The sequence below is a fragment of the Juglans microcarpa x Juglans regia genome, chromosome 3S (genome assembly GCF_004785595.1).
Source record: "Juglans microcarpa x Juglans regia isolate MS1-56 chromosome 3S, Jm3101_v1.0, whole genome shotgun sequence".
Taxonomy (NCBI): Eukaryota; Viridiplantae; Streptophyta; class Magnoliopsida; order Fagales; family Juglandaceae; genus Juglans; species Juglans microcarpa x Juglans regia.
Genome location: NC_054599.1, coordinates 7,578,769 through 7,594,093, shown reverse-complemented (window position 1 = coordinate 7,594,093; position 15,325 = coordinate 7,578,769). Strand labels below are relative to the sequence as shown.

General features: G+C 35.8%; 1 long non-coding RNA gene across 1 annotated transcript; it reads left to right on the top strand.

Moving 5' to 3' along the window:
* Nucleotides 1–12,176: 12,176 nt before the first annotated feature.
* Nucleotides 12,177–13,233, top strand: LOC121256909. Its single transcript, XR_005939129.1, has 3 exons — nucleotides 12,177–12,326; nucleotides 12,430–12,751; nucleotides 13,174–13,233. It is a non-coding gene; the product is annotated as an uncharacterized LOC121256909 (long non-coding RNA).
* The last annotated feature ends 2,092 nt before the right edge of the window (nucleotides 13,234–15,325 follow it).

Genomic DNA, 15,325 nt, shown 5'->3' with positions numbered 1-15,325 from the left:
TGGCTGAACCGAAAGTCTACTGGCTTGGCACTGTTAAGACATATATAAATGATTAGATCTAAATCTTTCAATCAGTTCAATTTTTTAGAATAAGTTATGATTTTACATAGTATTAAAGTAAAGGTCTTAAATTCGAACCTTAACTTTATGTTTTATCCAATTTAATTAAATACTTACGTGTTGGACCTACTCATTAAAGAAGTATGGTCTACATATAAGTGAGTAATAAAATAAATATAAATGATTCAATCTACATCTTTCTATTTACTTAAATATAAATATAAATGTTGAGTTCTTGGAAGACTTTGTACGAAGTCTCTCGATGTTCGGACTTATCAGTTGAGCTTGTGTAATTATTTAATTAAGTATATAATTTGTTAAAATCTGAATTTACTTAGGGATCACGTACATGTGGTCCTAGCATGTTTGCCAAGACAAGCAAAAGCCAATCCAAACTGAAATTACACATAGTTGTGGCTTGACAGACAATTGAATTGAAATGGGATGATTGAGTCAAAGACAAGAATTATTGGTAACTTTAGGAGTTTTCAACAATCACTATATCAACAGCACTGGTTTTCAAACATTCTAAAAGTAGAACTTATGATGGTGCGGAGACAGTGTTAAAGGGTCTGAATCACTCCTAATACGTGAGGTTGGAACAGTTTTGCATGTCGGGCAACTGAATATGACTCACTTTCCTAATCCTTCCTACCTTCACTGGATTGGACCCCAAAGCCTCGTATTATCGTAAAGTGGAATAATAGTTATAGTTGTGAATGTATAAATACAGTATAATTATTTTAAATAAATAAATAAATACAGGACTCACATAAAAAAAAAATTAATTTTTTAATAGTAGATCTCACTCTTTTTTAAAGCGACTATATGACGCTTACGCACTCTGCTATTATATGTAGCATTACTCTACCGTAAATATCATCAAAAAAATCTGAACGAAAATAAAAACGCGCAGCAAACTCAACAATAATACTAATAAAAAAACCAGGCTTTTGGGTGATTTTACTGAATTGGGGTTTTCAGCAACATATGAAACCAATAATTCATTGGCAACAATAGAAAAACGTGATTGAAAGATCGGATGTTCTATATATAAAGAGAGAAAACTTAACCGCGGGAATGGAATCTCTTGAACCCATAATCAATTTGAAAACTCATCCAAAAAAGTCAAAATCAAGCCAATGAAAAATTTAGATCCGTTAAGGAACTCTTTTCAAGAACCTAGATTATATAAAAATCTAAAACCGTTGAAGAACCTCTTTCAAAAACTTAAATTATAAGAAAGAATGTCATAAAGGTTGTGATTTGCTTTTGATAAGTTCAAAATTTTATTCAAGAATAAGAGAAGATAACTCAACTCACAATAAATAAATTCATCAAATTTCATAAATTAATTAAAATGAGCCTACAAAGAATATTTGAACCAAAACTTTATTAAAACCCTAATCAAAATAAAGCATTTTCTTCCAAAATTACCCCTAAATGAATAGTGTCGTGGCTACAATAACTCAACTATAGTTACTTTTTGAAACCCTAGTTCAACAAAATAAAACATATGTGGGCCAAGGATCCTCACCCAATTATTCTAGACTAATTCCTATAACTAATAAAATAAGTCTCTTTAATGAAATGAACAAGTCCAAGATCTTCAATCACATAAACATAAAAATAGGCTCTAATTTATGTTGCACTCTTCCATAGCTTGTACCACGTGGATCGAAACTGGTTTTTCTTCTTTAAAGCTCATCTTGTGTGTTGGGCTCTTGCTAGCTTCATCCTAAGTGAATTGCACCAATCGTTGCGTTGCTTCCTTGATCTTCTTGGCCCTAGATCTTGTAATTGACCCATCTGAAACTTTTAAATGATCTTTAAGACTAGGTCCATGTTGGTGCCCATCAAAACTGTTTAAAGGCAATGTAAGGTTATACATCAAAGAACTTGACTAAAGCAGTAATCAGACTTATTGTCATCTCCTAAAATCTAACCAACTCTCAAAATACTATAATCAAATTCACCTTTGAGTTTATTGTTGTTGGTATTAAATTAGAATAGACCCTCAAAATAATGTTTGACCCGTCATTTCACAACTCACCAAGGGATTGTTGAGGAAATTAAAAAATATGACTTGTGAGGATGTTACATGTATTCAAAGTGTCATTTATTTATTTTTTTTGAAAATAGAACAAACTCCATTCATTCATAAAAGGACATTATAACTTTAACTTAAGACATACAGAATACAAAGTAACTACTGTTTTTTAGGTTCCCCAATATACAAATTTTTTTGTGATTGATATGGTCTAGTCCATTGCTGTAACTCTCTACAGACAAATTGTCTGAGAGACAGCTCTCTGTCTTAAGACAGATTTAACAAACCCCACACTCTATCCTAAGACATAATTAAAAAACCTCACACTCTGTCTAAGACAGAGTAGATGACACATTCTATGGACAAAAATTCCAAGAGACTATGTATTTTTTTTAACCTAAAACAAAGGAAATAACAGAAAAAGTAAAAGATACACTATGGTAGCGCATGAGGGACACACACCATCTTAAAAGTATGGCGGAACGTCAAGTTTGAAGAAACTGATGGCCTTGGTCCCAAAAGAGCCGTGTGTGGTAGCAGTAGAGCTCTTTTTGTGATGGCGCATGAATGTCATGCGCACACTTTGGGCCGTGCGTGTGGCTCACGCGTCGCTTTTTTCGGCGAGATTTTTTGTTCGTCTAAAGGATCGGCGCCTTGAGAATCTTACAGTGGGGTGCGTGGTGGTCAACTGGCTCCGGAGAACAACAGATATGCATTTCGCTCCACTGTGAAAGAAGAAAACAAATAAAACCAGAAAAATCAAAGAAAAACTAGAGAGAAGAGGGAGGAGGGAAGGAGGAGCCAAAGCTCCAACCCCTCCTTTGGTCTGAGTTTTTTGAGGGGGGAGGCAGCTGTGTAGAGAGAAAAGGGGCGCAACTAGGGTTTTTTTTTTTTTTTTGTCAATGTTGCATATATTGAAAGAGATATTTAAAACAAAGTGTGACATATATTGATAGAGTTATGCCATAAACTAAACTATTATCTTACACAAATTTTATTATATTACAGCATACCAATTGAGTATATTATAACATTTTATTGTAAGATACAAAAACTAAAAAAAAAATACATTATATGAATTTATTTATTTATTTAGTTACGTCTAAAGCCCAAGAATATTTCTCGATCCACCACTAAAAATTGGTAACAAAATTATCACGATAGGAGAAAGATAAAATAAATTAAGTCATGTGGAGGAAACAATAGGAGTGTAATAGCCAACCTGAAATTCAATGGATGAATTTTTTTAGGCTTTAGGAATATCGTTAAAACCTCGGAAAGGTCTCACGAATCAAGCAATAGCGTAGATTTTGATCTATTAGTATAGTCAATTTCTTACCCACTTAGGTGTAAGAAACGTGATTTTATTTAATTGATGTACTTAGGAGTGTGAAAATGAGAAAATTTCTAAGGCATTAGTCTCAGATGAATATTTAGGATTTTTCGGCATAATAAAGTAATTTTCGTTCTCCAGACAACAGCTATTCGAAAATGTGTTTTGATTTATTCGAGCCTCTTAGGAGTCCAAATTCGTGAAACGAGGTATACTCCTAGTTTTGTAGGATTATTTAGGATTTTATGGTGCAAAGTTATTTTCACAATTTTTGAAGTAAATAGTAACACCAATGTTAGCAGACAGTCTAGTCGTTTCAAATCACAGTATAAATTGACCTAATCAGTCTAGAGAAGTTTTATTTAGATACTTGGCAAGATGTTAACCACACTTGATGAATAGTATAGGACACATGGTATCAAAAGGAACTATGAGATGGAAATGTGTAAGAAATGAAGGAAAATCAAGTATTGTGATCAAGCCACCTAAATCAAACACTATTATATCCAACCATTCATTTTGTGCCAAACCAAAAAGGGTGTCAACCCTTGTAAAACCCCAAATAATTGAAACTCAATTGAAACCCCAAAACCTTAGTGAAACCTCCAATCTCAAATGGTTTTCCCAAACCCCAAATGGTTACCACAAACCCTAAGGCTGGGTTTGGGTACACAAACCTATCTCATCTCATCATTACAACTTTCTCAAATTTTCATACAAAAATATAATAAAAAATTCAAAATTTTCAAATCCCTTAATAAAAATACTACTAATTATATTTAACAAAACATCTTACCTCATCTGAACTCTTTATCCAAACCCACCCTAAATCTAGCCGGTTTAGTTTAGTGTTTAATTATTTGATTAAATCACTTTCACATGCTATTAACCATTAAAATTTATGTCATTACACCCTTATTTATTCTTTTATACCTTGGTAATTTCATTGGACCAAGAAAAATTGGATTTAAATTTGATAGAAACCTAAACCCCAAACCAAACTTATTGAAACCCCAAATGAGGCCCATCGAAATGTATTGCCGATGCAAGGCTTCTTGGGGAAGTTTCCCCCACACACCAAGACTTTCCTATGGCTGACTTGTTGGTCCATATAGTGCTTGGATGGGAGGCCAAAAAGCAACCGTAAAACCACCACCCTTCATGGCCAACGGTAACTCAAAACCATGGGCTATATGGCACACGACTTTCACCACTTTTGGCTGCCCAACCTCCCATCAAATTGGCTTAGATTGGCCAATAAGTCAGCCCATTCTTCTATATAAGTCGTCCAAATATTTCCCTTAACCATTTGATCACTTTCCATTCACTTTCTTGGAGAAGACTCAAGAGGCAATTTTTGTAGGTTTTTTGGCGATTCTCGTGAAACTTTCTTCATATAAGTTTTTCCTATTTGAGTATAGTTGTCTTTGGTATATTTTTTGTGAATTTTTATGAGGTTTTGATTGGCAAAATGTCTGTTTAAGCATGTAAATGTCATACCGGGTGATAAATTGGACAGTGTGTGGCTTGTTGATTGTTTTGATGGAGTTCTTGGCAAGATCTTGGTCCGATATTTTTATGCTTTAGACTTAAAAATATTAACATAAGATTTGGATTTAAATTTGTTGTATATTAAGAGTTTTTACTAAGATGTTTGCATGACATGGGAAAGTTGGAAATTGGAGGTGTAAAAACAATTTCTCTTTTGAGTAAACTTGGATCGATTGTTTTGGAAGCATACTTCGACGGTCTTGATACTCACATATGTTATTCTTAGGTCATTTATATATGTGTTAGGAAATTATTTTGAAGATTTATAGTTGTGATCTTGAGGAAATAAATTTTTATGCATGCAAAGGTTCGGACATGGCTAGGTATTGAAACTTTCGAGTTGCTTGAGGTTTTTATGAAATGTTTGCCTTATGATTTTTGGATTTTATGATAGGATCATGTTTAGGACTTGATTACACAACATGTATTTTGTTCTTTGAGGTTTATTTGTTGGATATTTTGGATTTGGAGTGTGTGATCCAAGTCAATAATACATGGTACTCGGTTAGGACACAAACTTGAGACTCGCGGATTTGTCTTATGTTTTCATGGATTTTTCCCATGTGATCTTAGTTTTAATGATTATATCATGTTTATAACTTAAAAATGAGGTATATTATTTTAATTCTTGAGGATTTACTGGTTTGATTTTAAATCAAAGCATGTGGTACTTGGTTTTCAAGTTAGTGTGCAAGACGATTGTGTCGGGGGATGTTTTGTGATTTTTGGTTGTTAATCAAGCATCCTCTCACTTAGGTTTGAATTTTGATCATGTTAAGAAATTTATTAGTGATTTTTGAGTTCTTGGGGTTGATTTGAAATGTGTTAGACCAAGAACATCAAAGATTTGTTCTATTTGACCCAAAACTTAATGTTTTGGCATGTATATTGATATAAGGTATTAATGGTTTTTATGGAATGTATATTTTAATATAGTAACATGATTTTAGAACCTAAGATATGATTTTTGGAAGTTGGTGAAATCGGTTTAAACATGAAAGTGTGTTTAAAGGTCAAGTATGCATCAAAATATTGATTTTTGCCCTAGAGTGGTTCGACCATAGTGAAGTTCTTCTAGTAGTAAATTGTTTTAAATTTTTCTCATTAGATATTTTGTTTTAGGATAAAATTTACATGAGAAATTTAAATTTCGGTGAGTATTGGAGTTAGGATGTAAAATCCTTAAATTAGGGGTAAAATGACATTTTTTTCACAAGTAAATGGGTAAAATGGAAATTTTATTTTGAGTCAGTACTTTATGTTTCTAAGTTTTTTAATGGGGAGTTTCTAACTTTTACAAAAATCTCCTTTCAGTTCACGTTAATTCGCACTAGTTTACGTTGCGTTTCAATCACTATAAGTTAGCCTCTAACTTACTTTTAGGGTATCTGTGTAAGTATGGTGGTAAGAAACCATCATTCATGTTGGTTAGATTTTTATACATTCATGTTAAGTTATGTTATGTTATGCCATATTTTATTTTCAAGTACGGAATTATTTGTTACATGTTATATTACGTCATGCCATGTTTAACTATTGCAAACCATGTTACGCCATGTTGTTAGTCATACTTACATGTCACGTTATGTCATGTAATGTCTTTTGTCATTTCATTCCACGCCACGTCATGTCATGGAGTTTGTCACAAAAAAGTATTTTCCAGTTAGTTAAATCTTTTATATTTATCGTGACCCCTAGTGCTAGGATTAGAAAGTATTCTAATGGAACTCCATTGTTCACGCTAAAGTATTTAAACTGGTGTGAAATCTCTTAGGTTGACAAAGTAACATCAACTGGGCTAAGTAACTGGTCCCCAGAGCAAAGTCAAGCATCAATGTCTATGGTGCCAACCATAGTTAAATTTCATGTTATACGCACTCGAGCAGGTGCAGATACCTGCTCGAGTGTGTATAGACAGGTATCTGTACCTGCTCGAGTGCGTATAACATGACATGTATGATGCATATATTAACCAACTTATACTGATGCAGATACCTACAATGTGATGCAATATTGGCAGGGGCACACGGCTCACGGTGACCTGTGCAGCAACCACTCAGACCTTCTTACACATGTACATCTTACATTCCTCAGAAAAGACCCTACCATGCATTCTTTGCAAAAAAATGGTTTGTATGGCATGACTTGATTTGCTTTTGAAAAGCATGGCTCATTTCTTTTAAAAATTTCCAAGTCTTCTTGCTTAAAAATCTTTTGGGATTTTGATATGAAGGAAAATAACCGTTTTTGTATACTGTTTTAAAGTGGTGCTTTGAGGCAAAAAAATAAAAATAAAAAAATCTCAACTTTCACTACTTCATCTTTGAATTCCGACCATTCTGTATGGCTACTCAACCTGATCCACCCCATGAGCTTAATTTAGTGTATGAGTTTCTGAGTTCTGAGATCACTCCAAAGTAAAATGATGGTAAGGATATTGTGGGTAGACTCTTTAGATCATTAATTTTTAAAGCATCAAATTTTACCCATTTGATTTGGTAATATTTGTTCTATGCAGGTTGGTACATTTTGGATGCATGGGTAGTTGTGTGTGGGCATCAATCATAAATGTGTACTCAAAGGTATTGAAGAGTATTGATTGCAACTGAGAATAAAAGAGAGTATAGAAGAGTATAAATGAGTGTGCATGGTTTTGGTAGAAAATAAGTCTATTTATTATCAAAGTGTGGTAAGTGTCATCTTGGTAAGTGCTGAAAGGGATTAGACTCCTCGTTGATGTATTTATGGATCCTAGTTTTAGACATTTTGGCAAAATTATTAGAGCGTGTAATGGAGCATGGTTTTTAGTAATACGGTGGTTTGAGAGTAAACTTAGTGATAATTGGGAAATTAGTTGTGACTTGGGATCACCTAGGACTCCGACCTTGTGGTTATAGATTTCAAGTTTGATGATTTTTAGGAACAAGAGATTTTTAGAGATTCTAAGGTGAAAGATAGTGGAAGTAGAAAGCATGGATTGGTGTCATTGAGAAAGTGATGGTGAATTTATTAGTGTGCAAATGAAGTTAGGCATGATGGGTTGAAAGTAAACTTCGTGAGGGTTTGAAAATTTGTTGACATGAGATCATTTAGAATTTAAATCTCGTGGCTATGGATTTTCAACTTTTGAGGATTATGAGGAACGATAAGATCTTCAGGACCACTAGTTGGATACCTTAGTAAATTGAGTGTGAGATTAAGGACCCCGGACTTTGGAGAGTTATATTTTATTATCCGTAGGAGGTTAATATTTTATGTTAAGAGTTTTATATTCTATTTCAGATGAAGTTAAGCTACGAAGTTGGGTAAAAGTTATTATTAGGCTTTTAATCAAGCTTGTTGTGGAGAATTACATTTTTAATTGAATTGGACATTAAAATATATCATAATTGTTGGAATGTGCGCGAACGTGTTTCCCTAGGTGGAAGTATGTGGGGCCCCGAGTGACAATATCGCAAAGTTAGACTTTTGGAATATAAGATTCAACAAATTAATCAGGGATTAAAATAGGTATGGTAAATGTGATGGATAAGTATTTTAGACGTTACTTTAGTGCAGTAAATTTCAAGGACAAATTTTTTTATAAGGGGGAGGGATGTAACACCTAGGCTCAATCTTAGCCCAGGTTGAGAAGCCTAGTAGCTGCGGAAAACGGTGTCATTTTTGGTAAGTGGGTTTATTTTTCCCGCTCTTTTCTCCCTAGACCCGACGGTTTCCTCTTTCCCTCATTTTTCTCCCTCATTTTCTGTCCTCCCTGATACTTCCTCTCTCAATCACATCACATTTTAACTCTCCTTCTATCTCTCATTTTTGGTAAGTGGGTTTATATTCCACACCCATAGTGCACCTTACATTCACTCAATTCACGGCAACATCCACATCCAGCAATAAAACCAAGAGCCAACAATCACAGACCATCGCAATCCATCCCATGCAACAACTCAACCAGTTTAACCCTCTGCAAGCCTTAATCACGACAACGCCACTGTGAGCCTCACCACTACCACACGTCGAGCACGCCACCAGTCTTTCCAAGCCAAGGTTTTACATTAAAAACAACCAAATTAGACAAGAGATCACCATGAAACTAACGGGAACAACTAGAGCAACTCCAACATTGAGAAGCACCAACATCGCACCACGTGGATCCAACCTAGATTTGCCACCCAAAATGATCTATCTCATGCCCGAAAGCCACCACGCAAGGCTCTTCCCCATGCCCTGTTTCCTACACCCACAAATAGAGCATTTGCTTTCTCCTCATGAGCCACAAAGCCGTGACCATCCTCCTCCATTTGACCACCACCCAGCCACCATGATCCTCACCTTGCACCACCAAGCCGATGTAAACCACTGGCCTAAACACCTAGTAGTTTCGCCAAAGAATCCTCACGAACGTTTGTTCAAGTTAGAAAGCCGTGAGGCATAAAGCTCAGTTCACCGAGAAGATCTGGTTCCACCACCAATTTCGACAGACAGACAGACTATCGACGTACTCTCCCTCTTCGTTTTCTCTCTCACTAGCTCACCGAGTTCCCTCTCTCTTAGTTAGTATCTTTTCCTCTCAATCCTCTCTCTGGATTCCACCACCACGTTTGAAAGAATCCTATCAACTAGCCAACACTGTTCTCGACTATAGTCAGCCAGATCCACCTTGACTGGGTGTCGTCCCTTTCTCCGTAAACCTCTGCCACAAACGCCTTTCTCTCTCTCGCTCGTGTGTTGCTCTCAAATAAAAAGGGGTCGTAAATATATATATATATATATATATATATATATATTTCGTTCTGTAACCTTATTTTACGAAGGGTAAGCTTTGAAGGTTTAATTACCTTACTCCCCTAAGTGTGTTAGCAGCTTTTTTTACTAGGTTGTTAACATGGGTTTTTGATTTTAGGCTAGATGTATCTTGTACTTGTGCTTGAGTTAGGTTTTATGTTAAGAGATTATTAAGTTAGGCATGCACTTTAAGTTAGGCTTGGTTTTATATTAATTAAAAAAAATATCTTAAGTGGGCTGATTTTCTAATGGCTTAGAGTTTTAAGTTGGATTGATTTTACTTGTGGAACACCACTATAATATCTTTTGATGGGCTAGGCTGAAAAGTGAATTTAAGTGTGAATGTCTTAAATAGGTGATGTTTGGGAAGTCATTTGCGGTTTAGTAGTAACTAGGTTAGACGAATTGAAACTAGGTAAATTATTGTCATAGCATTGTTTAGTTGTGTCATTTATTTTAGATGCGCCAGTTTATTTTATATTAATTTATAGTATGTATTAATTATGTCTAGGTGACGATCACTTTTGATTGACACTATTGCAAGGATAAAAAGAAATAGATTGAGGTTGATTGTTTTAAAAACATACTTATTTTGTTATGAAAAGAAAGTTGAAACAAGCTTGGTTATTTGATCTGCATTACTCATGAAATCTTTATAAAAAGAAAAAAATATTTTCTATTATGATTGGTGCGTACATGAGCTATTTTTTGCATTTTGTTATCAGTTTTATAGAAAAAGCAAATCTGAAATTATGTATGATTTTGAAAAGATGATTATGAATTTGTTCAATACTTTGTTATGATTTGATGTGACCTTACCACAGGTGTAAAATTGTTGCCTCTGTTTGGGTTGGTACCAACTTCCTGTTTTTGGTGCACCCACTTTAAAAATAAAATTGTTTTTTGTGTTGTCTTTATTGTGTCCACCCTCGGGACTTAGAAAATAATAGGGGAAAGATTTCATATTCTGTTTCTTGTCGGTTAGTCATTGGGGTTTGCACAACCATACCATAGGGATTAAACCTATAATTCTGTTCTGACAAGATGGTGTTTAAATTATGGTATGCCAAAGGACTCTTGAGTTTGATTATTTTTTAACTATCGCTTGGATATTTTTGATAATATTTTTTGTTCTGCATTCTCTTACAGGCTCATGTTTACATACTGGTGTATATTTTGGGATATTTAAGATATTTTGGATGTTTCAACTGAGAAACAAGAATAATAAGTAAGGGCGAGACCATTTGAGTATAGTGGATCGAGTGCAAAGGGTACTACGATTATTGGATAGTGTTATTCAGTAAATTTATTTTGTTTAGTTGACTTGGTATTTTTGAAGTTTGACATTTATTTTGTGACTTTGTGGAATCATAGATTAATTATATTGGAGTAGTTAGTTTGAACCAATGAGTTTTATGTGACATTGAGACTCAAGAGTCTATGACTGTATTGTTGAGACATGATTTCAAGTCACGTGATGTAACTCTCCGGCCCTCTAGGTATAGGGCATTACAGTTAGTATCAGAGCCAGGTTAGAGATTTTGCAAACTATAATAATGAGTTTGTTGAAATTTAAGGTTTAAGGTTCTACATAGTTTAAAATGATTTTTGGAGATCTAAGGTTTTAGAATTCTGCATACCTCAAGAGAGATGGTGCTGTGGAAGGTGTCAAGCTTCTCCTAAAGTCGGCACCTGACGAAGGTGAGAGTCCTCACCTTAGGAGCTCGCGAAAGCGGGACGCCACGGGCCAGTTCTAGTTTCGACAAGGCCCGGGCTGAGGCCATTACTCAGGAATCCGACAAACTTAAAATTTTCTTTGCTTCGGTAAGACATTTCCTTCCTTATTGGTTATTACTTCTTATGTTCTGTTTCTACAGACCACTTCTCACTTTGTGTTGCCCTTGTTTGGTTTGCCAGGAGGAAGATCAGCTAGCTGCCTTCATCGTGGATGAGAGGGAGGAGCTGGAAGAGGAAGTTTGAGCATTACGGTCCCTCGCCATCCTTGCCCGGCTGGAGGTTCACAAGGTAAAAGTAGAGAGAGAAGAGGTCGAGAAGGCTTTCGACATGGTGTACTCTAGGCGACAGAAGAAGGAAAAGGAGAAGATCGCAGAGCTTCGTTAGGAAAAGGCCCTCGTCTAAGATGTAAGGCCCAGTCTCTTCATCAAAGTGGCCCGGATCAGTGCGTGAAAATAGCCCAGCCATTTTAGTGTCTAGTGAGAGTCCCGAACGACGTCGTTTTTTAGGTGAGTGTTTTCTTCTTCAACTTCCATTTCTTTCCACATTTTTCTGTTTCAGTTTCAGTTTCTCCCGCACCTCTCTCGCGTACGTCTCTCTTTTCTTTTCGGTTTCATCTTTATTTCTAGTTGATGGCATTATTTTGAGGTTCCGAATCCCATGCCCTAGACTTCCTCATTGTTTCGGTTTCTCTCTTGCGCTGCATCTTATTCCAGTGAGTTGCAGTCTGCTGCATCTCTGTTTCTCTCCATTTTTACATTTCTGTTCTTCCTCTGCAAGTCAGCGAGCAGTACCTCTCATTCCTCCATTTTTCGACTGGTATGTGTTTCCTTCTCATCCCTTTAGGTTTCAGTTTCATCTACTAAAACTGTGCAGATTCTGCTCCTTAGTTTTTGGATTGATTTAATCTCTTTTTCTGCAGTTTCTGTTTTGGCCGTGAGGTTTGGGTTGCGTTTGTGTGTCTGGGTGTTGCGCGTGGTGAGTCTTCGGGTAAATCTCTCTCTTTGCTCTCAGGTCGATGCCTTCCCCATACTTTATTTCTCTGGTTTTAAGCAATTCCGACTTTGAATTGTTCTAGGTGGTGCCGTTGTTTTCTTCCCCACTCCAAAACCCCACTTTGACGCTCATTTCTCTTACAGTCCACTTTGTTTCACTTCTGTCCGCATTGTGTTTAATCTCCTTGCTGTGGCTTGGCATTGAACTCTGTTGAGCGGGTAAGGAGGCCGTGAACCATACTTTTCATGGTGTAAACTATGTCTTTAATTGTTGGAGCGTGGGAAGGATTTCTTTTGTTTTTAATTAGAGTTGAGGGCTTTGTAATATGATAGTTTGGTTGTTGAAGAAGGATTTATAAATTTTGTGATTTTTGTCGAGGTGGTGCGGTAGAGCAAATGAATACTCGAGTTGACTAGGTTCTGTGTTTCTTTGTGCTGTTGGTTGGTATTTTCGAAAGATTGTTATTTTTTCAATAGTGATGTTGACCTTGGAGAGTGTTTAGGATAAAAGCAAAGACTAGTACATGGTTTTTGAGTGGGAGTGCGGGCTGTTCAATATTTTTAGGTGGTTGACTTAGTGTGTTAAATTGTGGGTTTTATTTAATTATTAGATGAGGTTATGCCTTTTGTCTTTTAATACTCGGTGTATATTTCTTTTATTTTATAAATAGGTGACGAGACTAATAGAGGTCATTTTCAAGGCTTAGATAATACGCTACAAGAGTCAGGTAAGCGGGGTTCCTATGCTAGGCCTTACACGAATTATTTGAGACTGAGGTTGATTTTTTTAAAACTTTGCATATTTTTCTGGTGAAATGAGAACTTGGAAAAAACAAAACCAACCTCGGTCGTTTATTTGCATACTCATGAAATCTGTACGAAAAAAAAAAGAAGAGAAAAATATGTTCTGACATGCATTGTGTAGACATGAGCTAAATTCTGTCATGTGATTTCTGAAATCTGAAAAATGAGCGATTTTGAGAATATGAAAAGTTGTGTATTTATTTAGAAAGATGTTCTGGCTTTTGTGTTCAGCGTGTGTAAACTGTCTGATTCTGTTTTGGTACTCTGTATTATTTTGATATAACATCTGAAAACCTTTGGCATGGTGTACTGTTTTTCGTATCTGACTCTGTCATTGCATTGCTCTGCTCTGCTCTGTATGGGTTGGTACCAACTTCTCTGTCTCTAAGTGCACCCACTTTGGAAACAAAGTGGTTTTATTGTGGTCTTTCCTGTGTGCACACTCGGGGCTCCGAGAAGAATAAAGGAAAGATTCACCTTTGTCTCTCCCTGGTTTGGCCACCAGGGTTAGCACAACCCTACCACGGGGGTGAAACATGGTCTCTGCTTTGTTTGATGCTTTGTTTTGATCTGATGATGATACTCAGTTTATGTTATGCCAAAGCACTATGGGTTTTTACTTGTCTTAAAACCATCGCTCTGTTACTCTTGAAAAAAATATGTTCTGTTCTGCATGATAATTCTGAAAAATATTTTGTTCTGCATGCTATTCTTTGTAAATGCTCATGTTTGCACGCTAGCATATGATTTCTACTTACTGAGTTGTGATAACTCACCCCCTATCACGATAACATTTTTTTCAGATGATATGGAGAATCCAAATGAGGGCCTGGATTAGATTGGTGAACGTGTTTAAGTTGAGGAAATGTGGTTAGAAGAAGGACTTCTGATATTCTCAATTTTTTTTTTAATGTCTTTGAGTTTTAATTATATTTTCAGGTTTAGTAGGACCTATGGTTTTATCAGTTTGGTATGTTGTTATTACCGGGAGATTGTGGACCCCTTTGATATGTTTTTTTTTATTATTGCATTTAAGATTGTGTGGAGTTTGTAGTGAGATTATCGAGAAGATATGAGATTGATTTCATTTATGAAGTTTTTTTGGAGATTTTTTTTTGGATGTGTTGGGAGACGTGTTTATGAGTGACAGGTAGTAATTCTCCAAGCCACCCTGGTTTGGGGCGTTACATTTGGTATCAGAGCCCGGTTTGAATTCTGCATACTATAAACCTTGAAGGTTTAGATTGCTATGGGTTCATAGGATGTAGAGATTTTAGAGTATAGATAGTGATTAAGAAGTCATTTTCAGATTTATTATGATAGTAAAGCGAACTATTGGATTGAATATTGTTGATGTGGAAGTCTTAGAATTCGCAGGCTTTAGGATTAGCCATGAGGTGTGGTATTTCACAGGTCTATGAACTAAGTTCTTGTTGATTAAGGTTTAGTTTAATAGCGGAGTCTTCTTAAGTAGTTAAATGGGTTTAAGTATTAGTTTTTGGAAATTGACTATTACTACGGTTATGTGTACTTTTCTATTCTCCGTTATGAGTATTCTTATAATTTTGAATTATAAAATATACGTTTTGTTTTTACAAATACCACTAAATTTTCTATGTTCTTATAAACTCTATTTTTTTTTAAAGCGTTGATTAAAAATTCAAGTTATTTTGTCAGGATGCCACCTCGTCGTAGAGAACGAAGCATGTCGGATCTGAATGCGATCGAGAACGAAAGGGAAGCAAACCCGAGTGCTTCCGACGTATTACGAGCAGCTGCACATCAATTAATTGATGACCTTGTGCAGAATCCCACGGGCCGCCAGCGTAATTTCAATGAATGGGGTTGTACTGTTGAGCAATTCAATTGAATGCACCCTCCTTTATTTGATGGGAGAGGCGATCCAACTTTGGCGAAGGATTGGATTCAGGACATTGAGGAGATTTTGCGAGTTCTAACTTGTACTGAGGAGCAAAAGGTGGCATACGCCACATTCAAGCTTATTGGGGAAGCGAAGAG